The sequence below is a fragment of the Anticarsia gemmatalis genome, chromosome 22 (genome assembly GCF_050436995.1).
Source record: "Anticarsia gemmatalis isolate Benzon Research Colony breed Stoneville strain chromosome 22, ilAntGemm2 primary, whole genome shotgun sequence".
Lineage (NCBI taxonomy): Eukaryota > Metazoa > Arthropoda > Insecta > Lepidoptera > Erebidae > Anticarsia > Anticarsia gemmatalis.
In genome coordinates, this window is record NC_134766.1 from 3293757 (window position 1) to 3306139 (window position 12383).

At 37.0% G+C, this 12383-nt stretch overlaps 1 pseudogene; it reads left to right on the top strand.

Moving 5' to 3' along the window:
- The first annotated feature begins 1803 nt into the window (after positions 1-1803).
- Positions 1804-3904, top strand: LOC142982902 (uncharacterized; annotated as a pseudogene).
- Positions 3905-12383: the final 8479 nt, after the last annotated feature.

The following is a 12383-nucleotide window of genomic DNA, read 5'->3' on the forward strand; positions in this document are numbered from 1 at the left end:
ACAATGGCCTCCATTCTCGCGAATGGAGTAAAGGACCAGGACCGGAGCAGCTGCAGCCGCATCATAGTTGATGAGGCTCTAATGAACCACTTCGGCTCCATCATCATGGTCGTGCGCCAACTCAAAGCCACCCAACTACTACTCATCGGGGACATCAACCAACTTCCCTACATCGACCGTGACAACCTCTTCAAACTCTACTACTACAGACCATACCACTTAACACCAATCACAAAAGAGCTGCTGTGCACACACAGGTGTCCTGTAGACGTGGCATACGCCATGCAGGAAATCTACACAGGTGTGTACTCCTCGAGTAAGGTCATAAAGTCCTTACACATCTCCAGCTTCAGAGGAGCTGAGATCCCCAAAGACCAACCAAATACTCTCTACCTAACAAACACTCAGGAAGAGAAGGAAACTCTAAAACACCAGGGATATGGTAAGGGTGAGGGATCAAAAGTCCTAACAGTCCATGAGGCTCAAGGACTACAGCAGCCATATGTCATCATGGTGAGGATGTCTACAAGAGACATAAAAATTTACCAGAGTGTCCCACATGCAGTGGTGGCGCTCTCAAGACACACAAAAACACTCGTCTACTACACCGACGGGGCAGACGACGCACTCAGTACTCTCATGAAGAAAGCCATCCGGCAGACTCCTTCCGAGATTACTGAGTACAACACCAAAATGGCCATATTAAACAGGAACAATAACATCATCTCCCAATTAATCAATAAAGTCAACCAACATCAATTTGACCACATCAACAAATAAATTCAAGGGGGAACCAAGAACCCCCGAAATCACTACAAAGTGCAGTCCACCAGCACAATCAGTAGAGGAAAACCACTAAAAATCTTTCAATCTTTCAATTAAATAAAATCCAAAAAAGGCATGGACCACGCGTCCATGGTGTTTCAATTATTTCTCAAAAAAAAAAATACCATGACAGTAAAATTTTAGTTTTATATAACCTAAAAATACGGGAAGCACATATTCAGTACCGATTACGTAGGTAGTTATGCGTCCCAGTCTCATGCATCACACGATATTAGTAAACTGAAACGCATCACGCCACTCGCCATAGCAACGCAAGCTGATCCATTTCTCCATAAGTAATAAAACTAATGGACATTCCTTTTTGCTACTGGTCATGAGACTCCATGAGGTGAGCTCGCGAAAAGTCGTCGTTAACGTAAACACGAGTAGGTCGTAGCGTCGTTCTAATCGCAAAGACAACAATTTCGTAAAAAATCTACAAATTTGTCAAAATGCAAGGCAAGCAGCGGCAGCACCGGCATGAGATCGAGCGGTTTAATATGAGCAGACCCTTTATCACTGCGTTCCCGTATGTCTATTCATCCCTACGTTTAACTGGACTAAACATTGCCATTAACGTAATTCTTATGTGAAGTTCTGCCCAAAATTGCGAGCTTTCACTATTTTAGAGTAAGGCTTCGTTCACACGGCATTGTCCTGCACGTTTTTTTTTCAGTATACGTCTTAACGTATAAATAGTGACCATACAATGTACATAGATCCATTCACACGTCGATTGTACTGCAAAAAAACGTATACCGCTTATACGTTTAAACGCAAACTCAACGGACTTGTCAAGCAAATCGAATGAACTTTAACGTATTCGGTTCGCAGTGGCATATGGTATAGCTTTGTCTCCTTCACACGACACGATGTTATACGTTTTTTATCGAATAACAACCGAAGAAGCGTTCAGTACACCTGCGTCTTTTGTCGGGGTGGCTCATATTTTATATTTGATTTGGTTTGATATTCAAAATGGCGGTTGAGTTTTCTATAGATAACGAACTATTAATTTCTTTAGTGGAACAAAAGTCCGTTTTATGGGATAAAACTTTGGAACTTTATAAAAATCGCGTCGCAACTCAAGCGGCTTGGAAGGAAATCATGGTAATAATTGATCCTAATTTCGAGACAAAGGAAGAAAAAACAAGACAAGCCATAGGTATGTATCTTTTATTATGAATAATAAAAATTGCGTCACAACATATTTTAACTTACTCTCCTTAGTTCTAAATATATTCGTTTTGCCATGGGACTGTGACCATCCTTCGTTTGATAAAAAATAGTGACTAAAAATGGACCTTACGCTGTTTGCTTGAACATTTCGAACTGACGTACTTTGAATATTTTCAAATAATGGAGGATTTGCCACATCTTCAAAATTGTGTCCATCATTTTCACGAACGTAATTGTGTAATACGATGCATGCTTTTATGATTTCTGTCAATAAACTTGGTGAAACATCAATAGCCTTATGTAGAATTCTCCATTTTCCTGCTAAGATACCAAAAGCACACTCCACGTATCTCCTTGCTCTGCTCAGGCGGTAATTAAAGATTTTTTTACGTAAATCTAAATGTGTTCCTCCAAAAGGGCGTAGTAAATTATTATGTAGTGCAAATCCTTCATCACCAATAAATACGTAAGGCGTACTTTCTCCACCTTCTAATAATGGCATTGGTTTGGGTATATTCAGCGAACCATCATTAACTTTTTTCCATAAGACGGAATTTTTCAAAATGGATGAGTCACAATCTTTTCCGTATGATCCTATGTCTACATATATAAATCTGTATTCCGAATCAACCACCGCAAGTAGCACAATTGAAAAATAATCTTTATAATTGAAGTACATGGATCCACTATGAGGTGGCTTTAAGATTTTTATGTGTTTCCCATCAATTGCACCTAAACAATGAGGAAAATTAGTCTTTCTTTCAAAACCATCCACTATTTTCATCCATTCACTTTCTGTAGAAGGCGCTTGAAGATATTCTCCCTGAAGGACATGCCACAGAGTCCAGCAAACATCCCAGACGATACCACTTATAGTCGATACTCCAACTTTGTATGAATAGTGTAAATCTTTCATAGAACAACCCGATGCTAAATACCTGAAAAAAGAAATGTATATGTACCGTATTACTTATCATGTTTGTCTTTTACAGCTAAAATGATTATTCAACGGTGGACTCATATAAGAGATAATTATAATCGATCACATAAAAAGATAAAAGATCAGAAGAGCTCAGGAAGTGGTGCCAAAACAGCAAAGCCTTATGTATATAGTAAACAGTTATCTTTTCTGCAGAAAGTAATACAACCTAAAGAGACAATAAATAATGTTAGTAACGAAAATAACAACACGGAAACCGATAATAACACAGAATCCGAAAACCACAAAAATAATTCTGAGGGAGGAAACGAAACATTGGAAACAAACTCTTTAGAGACACATGAGACAATGGCGGCAAAGAGCCCAATACCTAATCGTGGACCTAAAAGATCTCTAAAAAATATGATTAGTCCTTTAGATGCGAAGATGATGAAATTTATGGATTCTTATTCAAATAACGAACCTAAAACAATGAATCGGCATCTTTCATTTTTTAATGGGATATTACCATCATTAGATAAGTATGACGATGATGAAGTCCTCGAATTCCAAATGGGTGTACTACAATTAATGAAAAAAATTTAAACCAGTCGCCAAATTCGTGAATCATCGTCTTTCAATCCCCATCCCATCAGTTCACAGAGGATATTTTACACAACAATACCAAAATAATAATACACAAGGAGCTACAAATTCTATCAGTACAAACATGACTACAACGACTTCTCTTCAAAGTCCAGACCTTGTAGAATTAACTACAGCAGCTCTTCTTCAAAGTCCGTCCTCTGTAGAAACCAACTATTCCTACACGGATATCGATTACAATGACTTTTAATACGAAATACGATTATACTATAATAAAATTGGTCAAATTTTTATATTTTTTTAGTTATAATATTTCAAATTATAAAAACTTAAATAATCACAACCTGTGTATTTTTATTTGTGTACTCACCGTAAACAGATGGCTAATTTCATTTTAGTACTAATGCATTTCCGCATATTCGTATTTGATTTTGGTAGGCTTGAATTTTCCAGTCGAATTAATAACTTTTCAAAACTTTCAATAGACATCCGGAAGTAATTAAAAAACATTTTTTCATCGTTTCTCAGATTTTCGAATAATTTTTCAAATGTGATCGTACGCACAGATTCTTGATTTATAGGATGTACCCAAAACCTTCTGTTTTGTCGGCGGCGAGACCGTTGGCGCCTTCGATACCAATGTAAAAGTACAACCAAGCGTGGATCCATCACTGACGTCTACTCACTGTGACAACTATGTGGAAACTGCGGCTATTCGTTTTTACACGAATAAAAATTTACCATATGAACACCCGGTTGACTATACGTTAAAAAAACGAATCCAAAAAAACGTGCTGGACAATGCCGTGTGAACGAAGCCTTAGAGTAACGGTACGTTCACACGGCGTCGAGTGCTTGTCTACCGAATCGGTTTTTTGCAGGATTCGGTTTAGTGGTAACAGTATTTCAATGAAAGAGTTCACACATGCATTCGGTTTCAAGACACGACAAAAAAAACGAATCTTGCTGAAATTGACATCCGATTTTGCGACTACAAACCGAACCGGCAATACTGCAAAATATCAGATCCGGTGTAGTGGTATAGCGCATTCAATACACGCGTTCATACGATACACGCAGGAGTAGATTCGGTTATTTGCCGGATCATGAAACCGAATACACCGTCCCCGTCGGCGTCGTCGTGTTGCACAAGCGGGAGGGAGGGGTGGGCGGGGAGGCGCACACCTCCCGTGCGCTGAGTATATTCAATTATAATCGATGAGAGTACAGATGTTGCAACAGTCAAAGTATTGGCTATAGTAATTAAATACTTCTCTGAAACTAAATGTACTGTACAAACCAAATTCCTTGATTTAGTTGATTTAAGTGGTGAGACCGCAGGTCAATTATTTAATTCGTTGTCATCAAAATTATCCGAATTAGGTTTAGACATAAAAGACGTAATAGGATTCGCTGCTGATACTACGAATGTGATGTTTGGTCAACATTCTGGCATTGTTGCAAAAATTAAAGAAGTAAACCCAAAGTGCTTTTTCATGAAATGTGTTTGTCACTCTGCAGCATTAAGTGTTAGCCACGCCTGTAAAATACTGCCTAGAAATTTAGAACAAATAGTAAAAGAAGTATATGGATATTTTTCTCAAAGCAGCAAGCGTCAAAGAGAATTTGCTGAGTTCCAAAATTTCACAGACACTGAAAATCATAGAATTTTGCGTCATTACGACATAAGGTGGCTTTCACTTCATGCCTGTATTAGTAGAATTATTGAGCAGTGGAGGGCATTGCAATTGTTCTTTCAATTTTTATTTAATTCTTTTACCACTGATATAAACAAATTGTATTTTTACTTTTTGGACTACATTTTGCCGATTGTAAACAAATTTAACATAATTTTTCAAGGCGACTATCCGTGCATTGATAGACTGTATGATGATGCATCTAGTATGTACTTGTCGATTTTGGGTTGCTTCATGAAAGCTAATTACATCAAACGTACGGACAATGTATTTACGTTAGACCCAAAGTCTAATGTAAATTATTTGCCACTGAAAGATATGTACTTAGGTATTCAAGTAGGCCAAGAATTAATCAAACACAGAGAAAATCTAAACATGAAAGAACAGATTGCTGAGTTTTTCAGAAGGTGCCAATCATTTTTAATTGAGTTGAGCACGCAATTGAAATTACGTTTGCCTTTTGAAAATCCAGTTTTTCGAGAACTGAAATTTCTTAACCGACACACTGCCGTGCATAAAGAATTTCGCAGTTTACGAAATGTAATAGAAGCTTTTCCATTTTTCCCATGCGAAGTACAGCCAGAACAAATGCAGTTAATTGACGGAACCCTAAAGTTTGATCGCGAAGTAAGTGATTTGTTACAATCTTCCAGCACTGGCTCACCCATCTCGTGTGAACAATTTTGGGTGGAAGTTGGAAAAATTTCTAACAGTGATGGCATGTTAAAATACAGAAATATAACTAGTTTTAGTAAATCTCTTCTATGTATACCGGTGTCGAATGCTGCATGCGAGCGCATATTTTCAAAGATAAATTTAATAAAAACGGACCAAAGAAACAGATTTATAAACAAACATGTGTCAGCTATTTTAAAAACAAAGCAAGGTATTCAAGATGAAGGAGGTTGTGTAAATTTTAATCCTTCGAAAAGGATGTTAAAATATAATTCTAACATTTATTGTGAGCATGAATAAATAAAACGTTTTAAGAAAATCAGTATTTTTATTGGTATATCTGTCCTATGTTAGTCGGTATATTTCAGTATTTTTTTGAGGTGCCTCGGTATTTTCTTAAAATTAAATCTGGTCACACTGATTTTGTGTACATTTTATATGATAATTATCTGCAAGGCAGAGAAGCTGTAATGGGATATTGTTGCAATTGCCTTGTTGGTCGAAGAACGGTGGGTTGCTGTGCTCACATAATGACCGTTATTTGGTATTTGAGCTGGGCTAGGCATGAAAATAATGTCACATCGCCAGCCCAGTTCTTAGATAATGTTTTAGTTGTCTATGACTCAGAATAAAATAAAAATAAGAAAAATAAACAATTCTTTCATTTAATTTTTAAACACCCAAAAACTATTAACACCAGTAGTTGATTATTTTACATATTATAAGGTTGTTGAATAATAATATAATAGTTAAATAACCAGATTATATCAAAAGAATGTTGGGAAATATGAAAATATAGAAAATAAATGCATATTTTTAACATTTTGACTCGGCAAGGTTTCAATTTTTCACATGCCTATTAAACCATATACATGCATCTGGCTACAACTTTATTATAATATTTACTTTTCTTTAGATAAGTAGTTATTAAAATACACGCCTTTTATATATAAAGTTCCTGTCTACACTTAGCCATATCACCCTAACAAAGTGAGCATTGCCTTTATCAACAAAATGTTGTGGTCAGATGAATCAGCATTTAAGAAGGATGGCTACATGAACCTACACAACTTGCACGAGTGGCATGTGGAAAATCCGCACTTGATGCGAGAAGATAGATCCCAGTACCGGTTCAAAGTGAACATGTGGACCGGTATTCTCTGTGGGAATATTATTGGTCCATTTGAGATGCCCGAGAATTTGACTGGCGAATCATATTTAAATTTTCTTCAAAATGATTTGCCAAACTTACTAGAAGAGACCCCACCAGATATGTGGTTCCAACACGACGGCTGTCCAGCACATTTTCGCGTATCCGTTAGAGAGTTTTTGGACGAGCAATACCCGAACAGGTGGATTGGGCGATCAGGAACAATCCCGTGGCCAGCCCGCTCACCTGACTTAAATCCGGTGGATTTTTTTTTCTGGGGAACTATGAAGGAGCTCGTTTATGCGAAGCCCATTAATGACATCGCTGACCTTCGTGAGAAGATAACACAAGCAGTGCAGGTGATACGTCAAAAAAGTTACTCGCGAAACATAAAGCGGTCCTTTTTAAGGAGAGTGAGAGCTTGTATTGCCGCGGGTGGTCAACATTTTGAACATTTATTGTAATAAAATATCTTTAAACTAACATTCTTTGCTTTTATTCTACTGGGAACCCATCTACCTGTGTGTATTTCCTTCTTGCTCACTCTTGGAACCGAAGTAAATAATAGTAGTAACATAACAGTTTCTAAGATAAGAAAGGGTCCGACAGTTACCGTTAGTAGGTAGGCACTTCGTAAAAATTGGGTTGTTGAGTAAAAATATTATCAATTTTTTTTTTTCATATTAATGTGTAAAGATAAGAAAGGGTCCGACAGTTACCGTTAGTAGGTAGGCACTTCGTAAAAATTGGGTTGTTGAGTAAAAATATTATCAATTTTTTTTTCTAATTAATGTGTAAGTATTATATCTTTTTAAAAAGAGGAATAAACGCGTCAAAATTTGACATCACTTGCCATACTATTTTGGTACATTTTTTTTACACTACAGTCGGTCAAAGTTGCGAAATTCAATAGTTTTCCATATCACCTTTAGTTAAAATAATATTTTATTTTAAAATGGTACAAAAAGTACTTTATTTATACATTCTATTTAGACACAGCAATACCCTAGATTACAAAACCTCCAAGAAATATCGAAATTATCAGCATTAGCAGTCACAGCATTCAAAAGTATGTCACAGGGTGCTCATTTCCCCTTTTTTTTTTAAATCAGTATAATTCTGTAAGTACATGGGGTGGATTTTTTAAAATATTTTTCTGAGTACTGTTAGAACTTGGGGCATCGTGGGAATCCAGTTGGACGCCAGGTTCTTGGACACCCTGTATAACAACACGGCATTAAACGTTTTTACTTATAATTTACCCGGAGACTTACTTAAATTCGTGAGATTAAACAAATGCACAACGCTAGAATCCGCGCTAAGTGTTGTCACCGAGGAAGTCAATTTCCAAATGAGGTATAATTCTCGAAATAAAATAAAACCTTCAAATCGTTTTCAGGCACAACCTGCCAGTACTAATAACTTTAATCAGCCTAATTTTAAGGTAAACCCCCAACAAAGTAATTTTAAATTCGGAATCCCTCAAAACTCATTTAAACCTCAAATGAGGCCTTCTTTTATCCCGCAAAAGCCTAATTTTACTCATAACAATCAAAGGTTTGGTATGCAGCCAGCTTTTAGCCCTAGGCCAAACTTTAATAAGTCACAGTTTAATAATCAACCTCAGCAGTTTCCTAGGACAGTAAATAATTATACGTATCGGAACGATATGATAACATAGAAAACCAATATTCTTGTGAAAATTTTCAGGAGGAAGCCCCTCCAGAACACGTGAAATAATAAAAATCAATTAGATATTGCGATGCGTTACGTTTACCGCATATTAGACTACCGGAATTAGACGCAATATTTTTTATTGATACGGGAAGCACGCGTTCTTGTATTAGCCCAGAAAAGGTGAACGAATTTTTCGCTCAATTTAAAATACATAAGCCCTTTGAGATCTATAGTAGGTACCTACACACGGTTGTAGTAAACACAACGAGGTTATTTCCATTAAATTACCTCAAACTTTTTGTGCTGATTTACAACATACATTTTATATATATAATGTAGATAACGCTTACGACGGTCTAATCGGGATAGACTTATTAAAGATTTTAGAGGCTAGCATTGACATGAAACGTCAAGTATTAAAAACTAAATTTACTAATATACCGATATGGTATAATCATTTTCATTATATTCGAATCCCTAAAGGCTCAGAAACAAGAGCAAAAATCCCTACTTTTGTTAGAAAACGGTAGTGGAATGTTTAAGTTTACTGAGTTTTGCCCAGGCGTTCGTATGCCGGACGCGATCGAAACATGTAAGGATAATTTCGCGCAAACAATTGTGCAAATACAACAAACGAAGGTGTAACCATAACGTTTGATAAACCCGTCGATGTAATTAAGGTAGAATACGCGAAATGTACTTTAAATAAGTTAAGTAGTAATATAAATTGTGAACAAATATTAGAGAATAATCTCTCGAAATTACGGTTAGAACATTTAAATTCTGAGGAAAAATCGTGTATAACCAATCTATGCACAGAATTTAAAGATATTTTCCATTGTGATAAAATCCCTCTATCATTTTCCAACCAAGTTAAACACAAGATTAGAACCAAAAATGAGGATCCAATTTATATTCGCCCTTATCGACATCCCATTGTCCAAAATGAGGAAATTCAGCGGCAAGTGGATATATTACTAAAAAATAACGTTATCCAGGAATCCCACTCTCCGTGGAGTGCACTTAGTACCGAAAAAGGTAGACGCATCAGGCGAAAAGAAATATAGAACGGTCATCTACTACCGTAGACTTAACGAAATAACGGTAGATGACAAATACCCATTGCCAAACATTTCCGATCTTTTCGATAGATTAGGGAAAGCCACTTATTTCTCTACAATCGAATTAGCAAGTGGCTACCATCAGATAGAAGTCAGTAAAGAGGATATACTCGTATCTAAAACCGCGTTTATTGCGTAGGCTGGACATATGAATTTACTCGTATGCCCTTCGGATTAAAGACGGCACCGGCTACTTTTCAAAGAGCTATGGATAATGTGCTTAGAGGTCTTCAAGGTATACATTGAATAGCATATTTAGATGACATTGTTGTCTATTTAGGAAAATATTTAATAGATTAAGGGAAACCAACCTTAAAGTCACCTTATTACAAATGTGAATTCTTGCAAAGGCCGAGTATCACTCAACAGACAAAATATTTACAGTTCAAGTAGCGAAGATGAAAACCCAACTTATTATAAAATTGACAGTTAAAAAAAATCTAAAGGTTTGCCCGTAAAGAAAATTAAAAAACATGTTGCTGCTATTTTACACGTGAAACAGGCAGTCAAGGAACAGGACGGGTGCGTAAATTTTAAACCTACAAAGGAAATGATAAAAAACGCCCAAAACTCGGCGATTCTTTACAAAAACATTGTCAACGATGAAACTGAATAAATAATTATGTAAATATGATTTCTTGTTTTTTATTTCAAAATACTATAGCAATTAACCGTAAATCACGATTCATCAGAATGTTGGCATAATTACGAATAGATCTAGCAGAATTTGGGGGAACGCATCGCAGAATCGTGAAATAAATTCTGGTCACACTGGCACTGATACTTGCGCGGATTCGATCTCAAAATCATATTGCATTGGCCATTGCTTCATCAGGCGTTGAAGCAACGTTACCTGATGGTGGACGGACTGCGCATTCAGCACTTAAATAACCTTTGAACGTTCATACAAAACCCGAAGCAATGTGTAACATAAAGAAGCATTCAGACATGGCTGAAGATTTGAGAAAATGTAAAATTATTATCTGGGATGAATGTACAATGGCCCACAAGCATTTGCTTGAAGATCTCGACAGGTCCCTGAAAGATATCAAAAATATTGCTCGGCTTTTCGGTGGTGCTCTACTGCTGCTGTCTGGTGATTTCAGTGAATATATTCGACTTCCCGAGAATTTCTGCAACATGGTGGCTACCAAAGATTAGTTAATAACAAGTATCTTTCCAGATTTGAGACATAATTATACTAATCATGAATGGCTGCGAGAGCGAGCTATTATAGCCGCAAAAAATTTAGATGTTGACGCCATCAATTTTAAAATACAACATTGCCTAGTGATGAAATTACATTTAAATCGATTGACAACAAGCATATATACACCCAACAACTCTGGGTGCTGATTTAGGCGGCAAAAGCACTAAAGTAGTGTTAGATTTATTGAAGCGCTCAGAAGGTCGCAGTCATTGTGTGACGATGGACAATATCTATAATTGTCCATCGTTGGCTAGGTATTTGAGGCGATTAAGCATCGATTGTCTCAGGCCACTTCGCACCAATCGAAGGAATGACCCGACAGACATATCGAAGGTCCCCAAAAATGTGCCGAAAGTAACATGGAAGGACTCCAAATTGGTGAGCATCATATCGACGTATCATGATGACAGTACGTTTATAGGCTATAAGGCGGAAAAGCCACTGATAAAACCAATATCCGTCAAGGATTACAATAGTAGGATGGGGGTAGATCTCAAAGATCAGAAGCTGTCGATGTATTTGTTGGAACGAAAACGAGGTATCAACCGCACCAATCGAAGGAATGTCCCGACAGAAATATCAAAGGACACAAAAAATGTGCCGTCTCTATATCTCGTCAATGCGGATATGTCTCTATAGTAACATGGAAGGACTCCAAATGGACAGTACGTTTATAGGCTCTAAGGCGGAAAAGCCACTGATAAAACCAATATCCGTCAAGAGACTACAATAGCAGGATGGGGGGGTAGATCTCAAAGATCAGAAACTGTCGATGTATTTGTTGGAGCGAAAACGCCGTATCAAATGGAAAATCAAAATGTTTAAAAGACTTTTAAACGTAAGCATACACAACGCTCTCATCATGTATGTAGGCTCGTTAGGGCGCCAGAATAAACCAACGACGACGCATTGTGAGTTCCGCTACGAGCTTGCCCAGTCTTTAGTCGACAAGCATATCCACTGTTCACTAGAGATTTGCGAGCACGTAGGGTAACACTCGAGGTTGAGACGGGATATTCTGCATACCTCTTTTAGACAGTTTTTTTCATGTATCACGCAATTAAATATAGATCAATGCCATGGTTTAACTTTTAGTTGAAAAAAAAAAAATTGTATTTTCCTTTTTTGTAAAAGAGCGATGTATCAATAAAAAAAGGCCGCTTTGAGCTGACCTCTCCTAAATGTACTGATAGGCACGTTGATGCCTTCTTTGACGCGCATTTTTGGCAACACAAACGGTGTCAAATTCCAGCAAGATAATGCTCCCTGTCACAAGTCGGCAGTCACAATGCGTTGGTTCCGAGATAACAACATTGACTTGCTA